At 47.1% G+C, this 13,191-nt stretch overlaps 1 long non-coding RNA gene across 3 annotated transcripts; it reads right to left on the bottom strand.

The window, feature by feature from the left end:
* Positions 1 to 49: 49 nt before the first annotated feature.
* LOC119714590 (uncharacterized) lies at positions 50 to 12,149 on the bottom strand. 3 transcript variants are annotated; one of them, XR_011809724.1, is made up of 6 exons: positions 10,107 to 12,149; positions 7,637 to 8,152; positions 6,041 to 7,520; positions 5,206 to 5,354; positions 2,106 to 2,211; positions 50 to 1,702 (listed from the first exon to the last, which is right to left on the bottom strand). It is a non-coding gene; the product is annotated as an uncharacterized lncRNA (long non-coding RNA). The 3 variants fall into 3 exon arrangements; XR_005261977.2 differs by having other exon boundaries at positions 7,637 to 7,703; positions 8,055 to 12,149; XR_005261962.2 differs by having other exon boundaries at positions 7,637 to 12,149.
* Positions 12,150 to 13,191: the final 1,042 nt, after the last annotated feature.

The raw sequence follows: 13,191 nt of genomic DNA on the forward strand, positions 1-13,191 counted from the left end.
GGAAACAGTTCGTACCTCCAAAGTCCCAGTTCAATGACTTACCAAAAAAAAAAAAAAAAAATCTCAGCTACTAGGGAATACTCCTAACTATTTACAGCTGTATTTTCTTTGCATGGGCCTCAATCAATACAATACAGCCAAGAACAGGTTAACCCCTTCCTTTTCATACGGCAAAAGATGTAGGCATCAAACTGTTCTCTGCAGTCACACTACTTTTCTTTTTCCATGCCAAAAAATGTCACACCAATTCAATGTCCACTACAAGGCACAGGATCTAACTAAATAAAATCAGCAGTGAATGGGAGCTTTTTTATTCATGCATGAAAGTAGCATAAATAAGCTTTAATGAGACTGGTGGTGGTCTGTTCTGGGAACTCGATCAGAAAATCTATTTAGGAGACCTGAAAGATGTTTGTTTATAGACTATAATGAACACAAGAAACAGGCTAAAAAGACAAGATGTGCAGCTCGACTTCTTTTCAGCTTTCTACAGCTGTTTTACTGCCCTGGATAAGAAACCCAAAGGGACGGTAGCTAATAAATCAGGCTCAGGCTTGCAGCCTGAGATGTAGTAATAAATCCAGGGTGATTGCTGTAGGTGTAAGCATAAGGATCATTTCCAGTGGGTCCTCTTTTTAAAGAGTTTCACAAATTTAGTCTTGTGAGCTGTCTATGAAAAGACTGAAATGTCCTAGCACCTTTTTTTTTCTTAATGAAAATACTTTAAGCCTTGAGAGGAAAACAGTTTTTGGCCTGGGTGACACTTATCCCCTTTTAATTTTATTTAGGCGTTTCCAGCTGTACTTTGGACAAGAGTGAAAATTTCTAGAAAACAGACTGATGAATGTGATGTGTCTGACATCCTGATAATGTGGTGATGATCTCTTAATTGGGAATCTAAAAGTGTTGAATCCACACTTCCATTCTCTAGCTAGAAATTGGACTAAAATGAGTCTGGTTTTCAAGAAGAAAAATTCCTCTCGGTTTTAGAACCCCTTCCTACTTGATTTTTTAACCTATTCCAATTTTAAAATTCTTTATTACAACCAGTCTGCCAAAGCATCCATTGCAAGTGCATATATTTTAATCATAGTGGCTCTGATTTATTTTCAGAAGATGTACAGATCGTATGATGTCATCTCACTTTTCTAAGTATCTGTAATTTTTCATTCAGCTGCCATACGAAACACAGTTCTGTGCATCAGAACTCATTTTCCATGAAAGCCGTGCAGGAAAATTGGCTCTTTCATTAACATTTCTTCCTTTCATGTCACCTGTGACACGTGCAAAACACAAATATGGGGCTGACATGCACCTGATTACAATGCTCAGCTCTTCTTCCACAGCACCAGCTATTAAAGACTGTCGGAAAGGTACTCCAGCATCCCTGTGAAATGAACTAATGCCATTCCCCTTACAAATAGGAGAAGCAAATAACCCAGGCACTTGCCTCCCTGCCCATCTTCCCCAAAGGACCAGCACCGAGATGACCAGGTGCTAGGGCACAAAAATCCTAGGGAAAAAAAAAGATGTTTCACATGGAAACTGCCTAGCATAGTAGGATGCTTCCTGAGGCCAACATCTTGGCTCAATAATCTCTCTTGTGGGGCACAGCGTAGGGAACGGTCCTTAGAGCTTTGTTCTTTTGTAGACAGCACTCCAAGTAGCAAGCTGTTTTCACTCTCCAGATGAGACCTCCTCCCTGGAACAAGACAATTTGTCCTATTTGAAACTGTTTTCTTAGCTGCGTAAGACAGAACACAAACAAAAATAAATCTAAACATTTCTAGTAGAGGAGATCCAACAGAGAAGTCTAACGCTGTTGCAAAGTACAGCCAAATTTTCCAAAAACGAGAATTCCTTTTAACCATTCCAAATCAAAAAACAACCCTGAAATAAAACAACATCCCCCCCCTCCCCACGATGGGTTGTTGCACTACATCAGTGCTGTGGTCTGAGGCCTGCTCTGCCTCTGACAGGGAGCTGGGCAACAGCCCTGGCTCTTGCGGGAGAAAATCCTCCATGAACCAGGTCTTTGCTTTACCTCTCACTCTGGCTGGGAGCTATGAAAGCTCTTGATTGCTAGCCACTGCCTGGGCACTTACCAGAAACAATTTTAGCAGCTTCAGGCTGTTCCCTCAGGAGGTGGGTCCCCATGTCATGGAACAGGCACAGTGCTCGGCCTCCTGGAGGTGTCAGCCTGCAGAGGGGCTACGGTGGAAGAGATAGTCAAGGCCAATATTCCCACCACTGCTATGACAACAGCACCATCATCCAGAGCCACACCACACATCTGCTTCTGAGCGGCAAACTGGTCCCAAAGCCTTCCTAGAATTGTTCCACAAAAACAAGACGCATTTTCTGAATGGGGGGGGAAGTGCCAAAATGGCCCCGCTCATCGCCATCTGTCCTCACAAAGAGGGCATTTCCCACCAGCACACACTGATTTAACCAGCTATGGAGACAGCTCTCTCCAGGAGAGATTTTTTTTTCTTTTGGAGCAGAAGAAACCTTCAACTGCTGCTGCTATGCTGCACATTTTTGGATGGTGGGCCCCTTCTGACAGAGGTTCCTGATCTACCCCCACTTCAGCCATCTGGAACTGAATCCTTCCAGAGCTGACTGTAATAAAATGCCTCTTTCCACATTGCCTCATATATTACCCTGGGTCCCCCCTTAATCTCACTGAAATGCTGCTGATTGATCACCCCAGGCCTCCCGCTCCCCTAAGGCTCCACCACAGTGCCTGGCTTTCTTCCTCCTCTTCCTGCCTGAAGGGAATTCAAAAGAAAATTTAAACATTAAAGAGAAAAGGAACAACAGCCTTCACACCTGCATTAGCCACTCACTCTCGATTGCTCCTCACTCTCTGTGTAGCTGTCTAATTCGTGGTTAATCTTCAGCGTGCTGGGCTAACCCCCCCACCGCAGTACCTGACACGCAGACAGCCCAGGCCCTGCCTCGAGCACAGCTCGGGGTAGTGGGGGACGCTCTTCTTTTGGCCTCTCCGCTCAGCTGTTACTCATTTATTAAAATATAAGCCAAATATACAATTATGCTGGAGGGAACACATTTCCTTGTTAACCCTTTCTGGCTTTCGTCCAGCATTTCTCAAGCTGCGGAGATTTATATTTTACTGCACAGACTTTCAGATTAATCGCTCGCCCTTCCCTGTGCCTCTGATGGAGGAAAGGGGGACAAGGAGGGTTTCATCCAACCACAACCACTACCTCATCCCCTGTGAGACAATACAGGAATGCACAGCCAGAGTTTCTGACAGCCCATCCCAGGTAACAGGGAGAAGAGCCCTGTAAAAAGCAAGCAAAGCCTCTGGCCAGGAGGAAAGCCTTATTCCAATTCTGCACCTACAAAGCTTGCTACAGGATTGTATTTTGTGCTGTTGTCACAGGGACAAGTGCGCTGCCTCTGCCAGCTTTCCCACAGCCCAAAGGATGGAACTGAAAAGTACCCAAAAACCCAACTGGCGTGTCTTTCCAGGTAACGTACAAGCCACCCCCCATTTTCACCTGTATTAAGTAAGTGAGAATCAGATTCTGGGAAGGAACACGTCAATAAAACTAGATCAACATGCTCACTGTGAAGGTTAAGTCAACATCAGGCTGTGTTTATTCAATTTTAAAGTAAGTACAGTCACAGAAGTGTCTACTGGAACAGACCTCTGGGCGCCCATGAGAAGCAGGGCTGCTTCCAGCCATGGCCTTGTCTAGCTGAGCCTTAAACCGCCCAAGGACGAAGAGCTGCTCCATCAATGCGTGACCTGCTCCAGAACCACCCCGCTAGGAAGAAGCCTCTCCCAGTGTCTTCCCCGAACCTCCCAAACCACGGCTGTCACCCATAGCCATGTCATCTGCCACTACGGACACCTGCAGCAGCTGAATCTCGCATCTTCCAGTGCAGATATGCTTACACCTGACTTTGGCACTGCTCCTCACCATCCCTGTCCAACAACCGGGGCTCCACCAGTCCCACAGGCTCACTTTTCCATTAATGGTTTCCCTGAGGCTACTGGACTCAGCACAGCTGTGGCTGTGATGGCTGAAACACAGATAGCTACAGGCAGGAGACAGGATGTTCCTCCCCAAATGTGGAGGCTCCAGCACAGGCAGCCCATCCCTGGTGCTCCCTCTGCCACACGTCCCCTCCACATCCAAACGCCAAACAAGCTCCACATCCAAACAAGCTCCTGCCTTGGAAACTCTATTTTTAGGGATGGTTGTTTGATTTGTGTTTTTTGCCCCCCTCCTTTTTCCATCCTGGACTTTGAACCTCTCTGTGATCTCTGCTGGTCAGAGGATTGCATCAGGCATGGCAGGCAGCGTTAGCAGGAATAGAAGGAAATACAAACAGCACTTCACACAGCACGCCGGTGGCTGGCAGGACGCGCAGCCAGCAGGGGTTACAGCCCCCAGTCAGGCTGAATAAAGACCTGCATCGCTGGAGGGGCAGGAGCTCCAGCTGCAATTACCCATGTTGCAGCAGGGGTCACCGCATCTCCTGCTTCAGGGGCAGGTCTGAGCGCAGCGGGGAGCCTCAGGAGGACATTTCCTTCACACACAGAGTTGAGCAGGGGGCCAGGGCAGCCCAACAAAGCTCTAATAACTGTCTCTCAAAGGAAGAAATGTCATGTGCGTTTTCCCCTGTCACTGTGGCTCGCTGTGGATGCAGCTTATGTGTGGAGACAGGAGGAGAAGACCTTCCACTGCAGGACTAGGCCATAGCCACATCTGCCTTTGGGATTTGGGGTCCCTATGGCCACCACCAAGGAGTCACCACCCTGAATGTGAAGGCCTAAAGTCACCTCCTCTCCTGGGTGCCTTAAAATAGTCCTGACCAGAATACCCCCAGCCCATCCCCTGCACACAGCTCCTTCAGCACTCAGTCTGCTCAGGAAGGTGCTTATCACCAACCCACAAAAATGCTTGCTCTGGGCATTTTGTTTCATCTCCACAAAGCAGCAACATTAATCCCAGAGAAAAAAGCTCAGAGCAGAGTAGGGTGAGCACAGACACTGCAAATTCAGGCCATTAGGAAGAGCATTGAGAAGGGGCATGGGGGTGCTTGCTGAGCAGGCACTGGGAATTCAGACCTCTGCATGTTCCCTTCCCCAGCAGACTGGCCACAAGGGACAAGGAGAACACAGAGACTACCACTCAGCGGGTGAGGCAGGAGGAAGAGGGTGTTTACCTGCAGCAGATCACTGCTCTGGCACTCTCAGCAGTGCTGGCTGGCTTGCAGGATCCTCCCTGCGGAGCAAGCGGTGCGTGAGTGCTGTCCTGCACGAGCAAGAGTGTTGCAAAATTTGGGGCCTCTGCATGCACTCCACACCGATGCAGCTGCTCAAATGTAATTATGAAAAATATCAGCAATTGAATTGTGAAGGCATTGCAAAACAGCTAAGTACAAAGAAAATAAACTGGCATGCTGTGATTGATGCAAGCACGGAACGGTCTCCACATGTCACTGGAGCCAGCGTGATCCGCACCAGCTGAGGGGCTGCATCGAGAAACACAAAAACACTTCCAAAAGGAGCAGGAGCAAAGCCGGGGCCAAGCCCTGTCACAGTGCCGCTGAGCCCCGTGGGCCTCCCCTGCCACGCAAGGATGGGTTTTAAGGGATGCGAGGCCTCTAGCCACAGTTTGCAATTCTGCGCTTGCCAAAGCTTGGGGTTAAGGCGTGCTGAGCCAGGATGATTTATTCAGGTGTCGGGAATGCTCCTCGGACCTGGTCAGAATCAGATATCTAAGCCACCAAGGCTGCTTGCTTTCCAGCAGCAGTGATGCTGGCCATCCCTGCGCCTGGCCCTGCTTACAGCTGGCCCAGCCCATCTGTGCTAACGAGCCCCAGAGAGGCGCTGGGGCACTGAAGGGGGAGGCGATGGTCAGCGGACTGCGGCTGCCAAACAGCTGCCCGCACCTTTCCCTGCGTCCAGGAGAGCCTGGCATGAAGAGCTGGGAAAAGGTTTCTGTGCCAGATGCGTCACGCAATGTGTTTCAGCCAGCCCCACGCTGATGTGCCGTACCTTGCGTGTCTGCGGGGACACACAGCGTGCACCCAGCCCTCGCTGCTCAACCATAAAGCACATTCAGGGAGATCTGGTGTTCCTCCATAGCCCCTATATCAGGAGCTCCAGCTATGTAGTTTCCACCCGCAAGGCCTGCAGATGACAGCGTGGAGTATTGCAGGGTAGGGCCCCCTCGGGGCAGGGATGTTGCTACCAGCCACGGGGACAGACATCCTGGTGGTGCCCAGTTGCTCTTGCAAAACTCTTCCAGGGAAGGAGAGGGAAAGGCAGCAAGCCGCAGATCCTCACATCTAGCCCTCATTTCCCTGTATTACAGTAGGCAAATAATAGTTCAGGGTCAATAGCGTCAGCCTCTTTCCTAGAACTGGAAGGACCAGAGCCAATGGCCAGGTTGCCAAGCTGGGGACCCGGAGATGCAGAGGTCCCCACTCTGCAGTCAGCTTCTTTTGTTGTCTGCAGCACTGCGTTACCTCATGGCACCGAGCAATAACAGCACGTCTCTCCTGGGCTGGGGTCTGGGGAGTAAAATCATATTAAAGATGGAGCAAAACCAGCCACGTGCTTGAGCTCCTCACTGAAAGTCTCAGCAGAAGTGCTCAGGAATAAGTGGGCAGTGGGCTACACACCCCTCGTGCCTGCCAGGGTACAGTTCCCACACTGGGCTTAAGCAGAAGAAGCCTGAAAGAAGCCAGATTGCAGTTAGTTTACTTTCCTTCCTAGGGGATAAAGAGGTTTCAGTTTTTGGAGTTATCAGACTGATGCTTGCCTTTAGTACTAACGTCTTCAAAACAAGAGCACAAAGAAAAACTCAACTTAGCTGGCAGCTCCGCGGACACAGTGCACCTGATGCTACACACAGAGCTCAGCTCAGAGTATCCAAGCCATCTAAGCCATCAATGCTAAGCCCCCTTCACACTATTTGGTTACAGGAAGACTCAAAGGCTCGGTGGGCATGGACCAAACCACATGCACAGGGAAAGACCAGGAGCTGGGGAGCACTGGCTGCTTTCACCCTGGAAACAGCATTAACAGCGTTTTACAGCGCTACTCAAAACATCAGGCCAGGCACAGTCTTCCTTCTGATGTGAAAAATAAATAAATAAATAAATAAATACATTCTATAATACATAATTGTTATAAGCAGGTTTTGTGTACCGTGGTGCTTGCAAAGAGCTTGAGTATGCTTACATCCTTCTTGGCTGCACAGCTGTTTGGGTGTTATCACCAGTTTTTTTGGGGACCATCATATTTAGTCCTTGTTTTTTCCTCTCCCATGAAAGATTTCATCATGCTTTGGACTGACTCTTTCACTGACTCTTTCATCATTCACTGACCCTTTACAAGCCACCCTCTGGCCTTTTATTCCAGGACACCTGCTTCCAGAGGGCGCTGTGTTCTGGCTGTGTTCCTGGTTGGTGCTGACACCGCGTGTTTTGTTCAGGAAAGCCCGCTGTCAGTCTGCAGGGTTAGGACATTTCTGAAAAGTAATAACGAGAAAGCAGACGTCATTTAAAATGGATCTCAGGTCACCAGTGACAAGGTACTCTGCGTTATCAGCCTTGCATATAGAGGATTAGGTATCTGCCCCCATACCTTGTTAAAGCAATGCACCTGCCTCGTATGAAGAGATGCTTCACAAGGCACCTCTGTCCCAGTTCACCTAAAATGGATGGGGAAAAAAAGCTGAAGGTGTGCTCAGGCCATTTGTCCTGCAAATACCCCCAGGATGATTTTCGCAGGGAGGTTCCTCCCCTCTAACACCGCTGATAGAAAGTCAATATTTAACAGAACAGACGCCACAGAGATGCACCTCTTAATTTCTGGAAAAAATAAAAAAATAAAAAAATAAAAAAAAATAAACATGAAGGTCGTATCGAACACGTCCACGCGTCTCCGACATGACGCAAGCCTACTGCATGGCCTTGAGGAGAGAGGTGAGCTGGACCTCGGGAAGCTGCCTGGTTTACCTGCAGCATGGTGAGGAGATGTCCCACATGCACCACCTCATTACCTGCAACGCTGACGAGCTGCTTTTCTCTACGAACACTGTGCCAGGAAACACTTGAAATCCAAGGGACAAGCGCATCATCGATGTCCTCAAATTAGTTTCTGTCAGGAAAATAAGTTGCAGAGCAGAGGTTTCACCTAATTTAACAGAGCAATAAAGTACTTTCAAGGCTAACAATTCATCACTTTCCTCCAATCTCCTCGTTTTAGAGGCAGACAGATTGCAAGGTGGATCCCAGTGGAGCGGCACTTGAAGTTTTTCTTTGCAGTGACACTGACGTAAAGCTTTTAAGTGTTAAAGCACAGCTTCATGCATGAAATCACATTGGATTCTCACCTGTCCTCCCTCAATGCCTAAAAATTGATGAACTGGCAAAAAAACCCTTCCAAATGTCTTATTGCACGAGCGAATGCTTACGAAGGCAGAGAAGACAAGTGCACTCGGGCAAGAGGAATCCTAGCAATTAGGCAGCAGGTATCAAGGAAGGGAAGCAGCATTGAAGGCCTAGGCTACAAGAAGAAAGGAAAAGGTCACAGGATGAAGACCCAAGGAAACCAGGCAGCAGGGTACATTTGCTTCATCCCCATGACTCCTCGCAGGCATCTTCAATTGCTTGCAGTAACAGTCTGTAACAGAGTGTTTCCAATATCGCTACCAAAAACTACCAAACCTTCCGAAGCATCTTGAAGCCACCACAAACCCAAGCCAAAACCACGACTTGGTAATTTCACTGCCTTTCTCTCTCCCCAAACTTCTCCCAAAAAAGTCAGTCGGAACATGTTGGTTTTACAAGCAGCAGGAGAGCCAATGCCTCGAGTCCAAGTCACTTTGAAATAAATATAACATCGTTTGAAGTCCTTTCTCTAGTGAAAAGCAGCATCAAAACCCAAACTCTCTTTCACACAAGACTTAGGTGCAAGGAATCTGCACCCCATGCACATCTCCTGGCTTCATGGGAACTGGAGGCAAACCCAAGGAACAGCTGGGAGGTGCAGCCAAAGGATGGGCTCTTTTCTATCGCAGGAACATCCCCTTTGACTGCGACCCTGCCACTCCAGCCGTGGTTACCCTGGGGTACATCATGACTAACATCTCCCACTGTACAGCCCTGACAGCAGAGGAAGTGCTGGCCTCCAAAGCGGTAACTGTGGTGAGTGCAGCCCTTTGTCTTTACCGGATATTTTCATGGCAGCACAGAAAAAGGCAGCCACATCTGGGACCATCTCGAGGGGCTACTGGCACAAATCCAGAGGCTCCATAGAAGAGGCAGCAGATTGTGGGTTTTGATGCCTTGGGCAGGATGTCTGTTTCCACAATGGCTGGGGAAGGAAGGAATATAAAAGGAGATGGTCTGATAAGAACCCGGCCATGATAAAAGGACTCTGTCTGCTCAGTATTAATTTATTTTAGCAAGAAGAAAGGTGCCCACAGTCACTGGGTTACAGACGTTGGTCTCTTGCCTCAGTGAGATGGGAACTGGTTAGCCTCGAGGCACTGTAAAATACGGGATTTTTCAGCAAGTACAAAAATAGATGCAGAGCAGAACAGATGTGACAGGCAGTGGGTTCTTCTCAATTCACGACGACGTTTTGCAGAAAGTTGTTAAAATAATTTCCTCGGGAGTTTCAGCGTTGAGGCCTCTGTCCTGCTTTGTCCTGGACGAAGGCAACTTCGCAGCTGCAAGGTGAGGGGCTGTGCCCTCGGAAATCAGCCACCTCCTCCACAACAAAGCTGCTGGTCTTTTACTTACAAATTTGTTCTGCAGCCCTGGGACAGCTGAGAGCATTCACATCACCCAGCGGAGCGCAGTTACTGACTGGCCCATAAAGAGCTTTAGGAAAACGTTAAAAAGCACGGCACCATGTGAGCGCTCCCCCCTTCTGGCTGCCAGCTGGCCTTTATTCCACCCCAGCTCCCTGGTTTTATGAAGGGAAAATAGAGGTTTCAGACGCAGGGCGTGCGGCCGTGACTCCCTGTACAGAGGAGGCCGCTCGCAGCATAATGGGCCACCCCATTCTCTCACCCCCAAAATCTGCCCGTGGCAAATTGTCCCACCTGCCCGCCGTGTCGCGTCGCTTTGCCTTGTGCAGATGCGGTTCAGTTCCTGCAGCTCTGTGTCAAATGCCAGCATGCACAGCCTGAAGGGGATGGCTGCCCACACCAGGCTGGGACATCAAGTTTTTCTTGAAATTCTTACAAGTTTAGGGTAAGGATTTAACACTGCAAGCTGTGTCATGAGCTCCTCCTGGTGGTCATTAGTGTCGTATTAAACCTCCCCTGCGTTTCAAGCTCAACATTAAAAATGCAGCTTTTGGATATGTTTCTCCTCTTTTCTCCTATACTCAATAAACACATTTTAAAATTGAAACAGAATAAAACATATATGCTGTGAGTGAAGTAAAGGCTTTCATTCCTCACTGTTTGCAGATGTGGCTAAAGAGCCACACATCTTTTCTCCTCGCTTTGATTTTTCAATAAAAATCAGGAGTTTCACTTAACATGTCTGCTGCACATTTTCTTCTTAGCAGAAGAAATAATTTTATTTGCAGCTTCAAAGGAAGAACAGAAGACTCCACTTTTCTATATGACCCACACCCAAATAACACATCCTTCCTAACTGTTTATGCCTGTTGGAAACAGCCTTCTCCATGCAGAGTCCACAGGTCAGGAAGAGGGAAAGAGGGAGGAGAGTTACCCACATAATTTTTTGAGATTGCGGTAAAATGTCAAATTCTACTCTACACAAATAGCATGGTTGAAACTCTTACAGAAAGCTAAATTATAACTAACGCTTGCTCAAGGCTTTAACAGAATCAGTTCAATAGGCACCACACAAGCAGCTAGCATCCAAGAGCTGTTGTCTTGAAACGATGGCATTGCAAAGAGCAAGCAGTAACACATAAATGGAACAAAAGATGGGAAATAAACATGACACAACAGGTTTTGGAAAGATGGTCCACTAGCAATTGTCTCTGCTCCCCTCTAGCTGAGCTGGCCATTTGTGTATGGCATTATGGCTTTGCAGAGACTCTTCTAATCTCTCTGTAACATGGATTTAGTTTCTGCACACACATGCTGCTATCCAGGTAGCAGAAACAAAAACTTGGTGGCTGATCTGCCTCTGCTCAGTCTTGCTGTCACACATTGAACTGAGGTACTTTGAAAACTACCTTTGCCAGAACGGGGCATCAGGCACTTTCTTGAGCGTGGGCTAATGCAGGCCCTTGTAATGCTGCCTATTTTCAGTAGATAGCCAAAATGCCCTGTCAGGACCACTAAACCCAACATCTTGCATTAGAAAGGCTCATTTTAAAAACGTTTTGTCCAGGATATCCTTCTGATGCCTCGGCATGGAGTTGTACAACAGCTGGTCTATGCAACATCAGAGAACACGCTTTTTCCACTATCCTCAGCATCACTTCCCTCTTTCCTCTGCTGCTCATACATAACCACTGTCTCTTACTCTGAGTAAGAAGTGCAGACAATGGGCTTCCAAAAACCAGCTTGCTCATGCACCATCGTGCAGAAAGAGACGTGGATTACAGCAGAGATCAGAGGCACAGCCTGTCCCTGTGTCAGGCTGCGTTCTTGGGTAGACAGCATTTGCCTCAGCAACCAATTCCTGCTTCTGGGAAAACTAGGGATTAAATGAGTTGCAAATACCTACAAAAGCACACACAGACACCTGATTGTTTTGCATACCTGTAAGACGCATTATGTGCTGTTAGCAATGCAGCTCCTATGTCAGAAATGATCTTCTTTAAATCCCCTTGCCATATCATCTCCACTAGAAAACAGATTCTTTCCTAAAATTTACTCTTATGCTTTTTTAATTTCCCAGCTATTATGTTATTGATGATTATCTTGATGGTGTTGATTTGAAAGCCCTTTGGCTGTTCAAGTTTAATCAGCTTTTCACAGGGATGGCAATCTTTGGGTTTGCACTGCTTTGTTAGTGGTATAGATAAGATGTTATGTGCTTTAAGATATCAAGACCTTATGAAGAGACAAGAGAAAAAGCACTGCAGGAAGCAGCAATAGTTGCACTCTCAAATGCCCTCAAAGATTTGAAGAATTTGAAAAATAGAGGCAGAGATGTCTTTGGTTACATGTAAGAACTGTATCAGTGAGAATGACTACAGTACTTTAATGCAGAAATGTTGCAAAGCCAAGCCAACAACAACAAAAACTCAGTGGAAAAAAATATCTATTGATACAGGTTCCTAAAACACCCACTAAGATTTTGTAGGTGTCAGCTATGAGAACTGAAAATCTAGAGAAATTATAAATTTATTACTTTTTTCAGATTTTTAATTTTTAACTTGCATGAATATTTTTTTCAGTGAAATACAAGACTGAACATAACGCATCAGTGAAAAGGACCAAAAATGACTAAAAATCCTCCAGTTCAGACCCTTGGCAAAGCCAGACAGCATCTAGATCTATTATAGCCCAGTCTTCGTGGCAGCTGATAAAGAAATTTGAGGAAACAGATCCAGAGATCCTCAGTAATTATCTCCAAAATGCCACATAATCAAGAGAAGCAGAAAACAGATTAGTTCAAATGCGACATGAAGTTGTTCATCTCCCTGAGCCTTTGGTTGAGATGTTTTTACAGAAAAGGAAACGTGTCTGTTCAGCCTCCTTCCGTCCTGTTACAGCAGAGACTGAAATGCTGATAATCCAGTGCTAGAGCGATAACTTGGCTTCCAAAGTAAGCTGCTACGCTAGCTAGTAGGTGACGGGAACATTGGACGAGGCTATATGCCACTCCGTTTTACTCGACGTAGCAATGCAGCTATGGAATATAGCAAAGTGACCACACTGGGGTTTTTTGAAAATGGCAAAACAGAGAAATTTGCTCCATATTATGCCAGCAGTGCAAGGGAAAGACTGATTTATTGCAGATTTAAATACTACTGCAAAATGCTCGAACTCAAGCTGACCCCTAGGGGTTACATTCATAACAGAGTGCACACCACTCCACGTGTCTGCTTGGATAGTCCTCTATTATTTTCTGTCCCATTAACGGCAAAAACGTGCTCAACCTCTCTGAGGGTGACCTCTGTGCAAGGGACAGGGATGACCCTGACCCAGGGAGGCTCAGAGAAGCCTCACCCTTCTGGGAGCAGTCCCAGCG

Source organism: Anas platyrhynchos, chromosome 1, assembly GCF_047663525.1.
Source record: "Anas platyrhynchos isolate ZD024472 breed Pekin duck chromosome 1, IASCAAS_PekinDuck_T2T, whole genome shotgun sequence".
In the NCBI taxonomy this organism is placed as follows: Eukaryota; Metazoa; Chordata; class Aves; order Anseriformes; family Anatidae; genus Anas; species Anas platyrhynchos.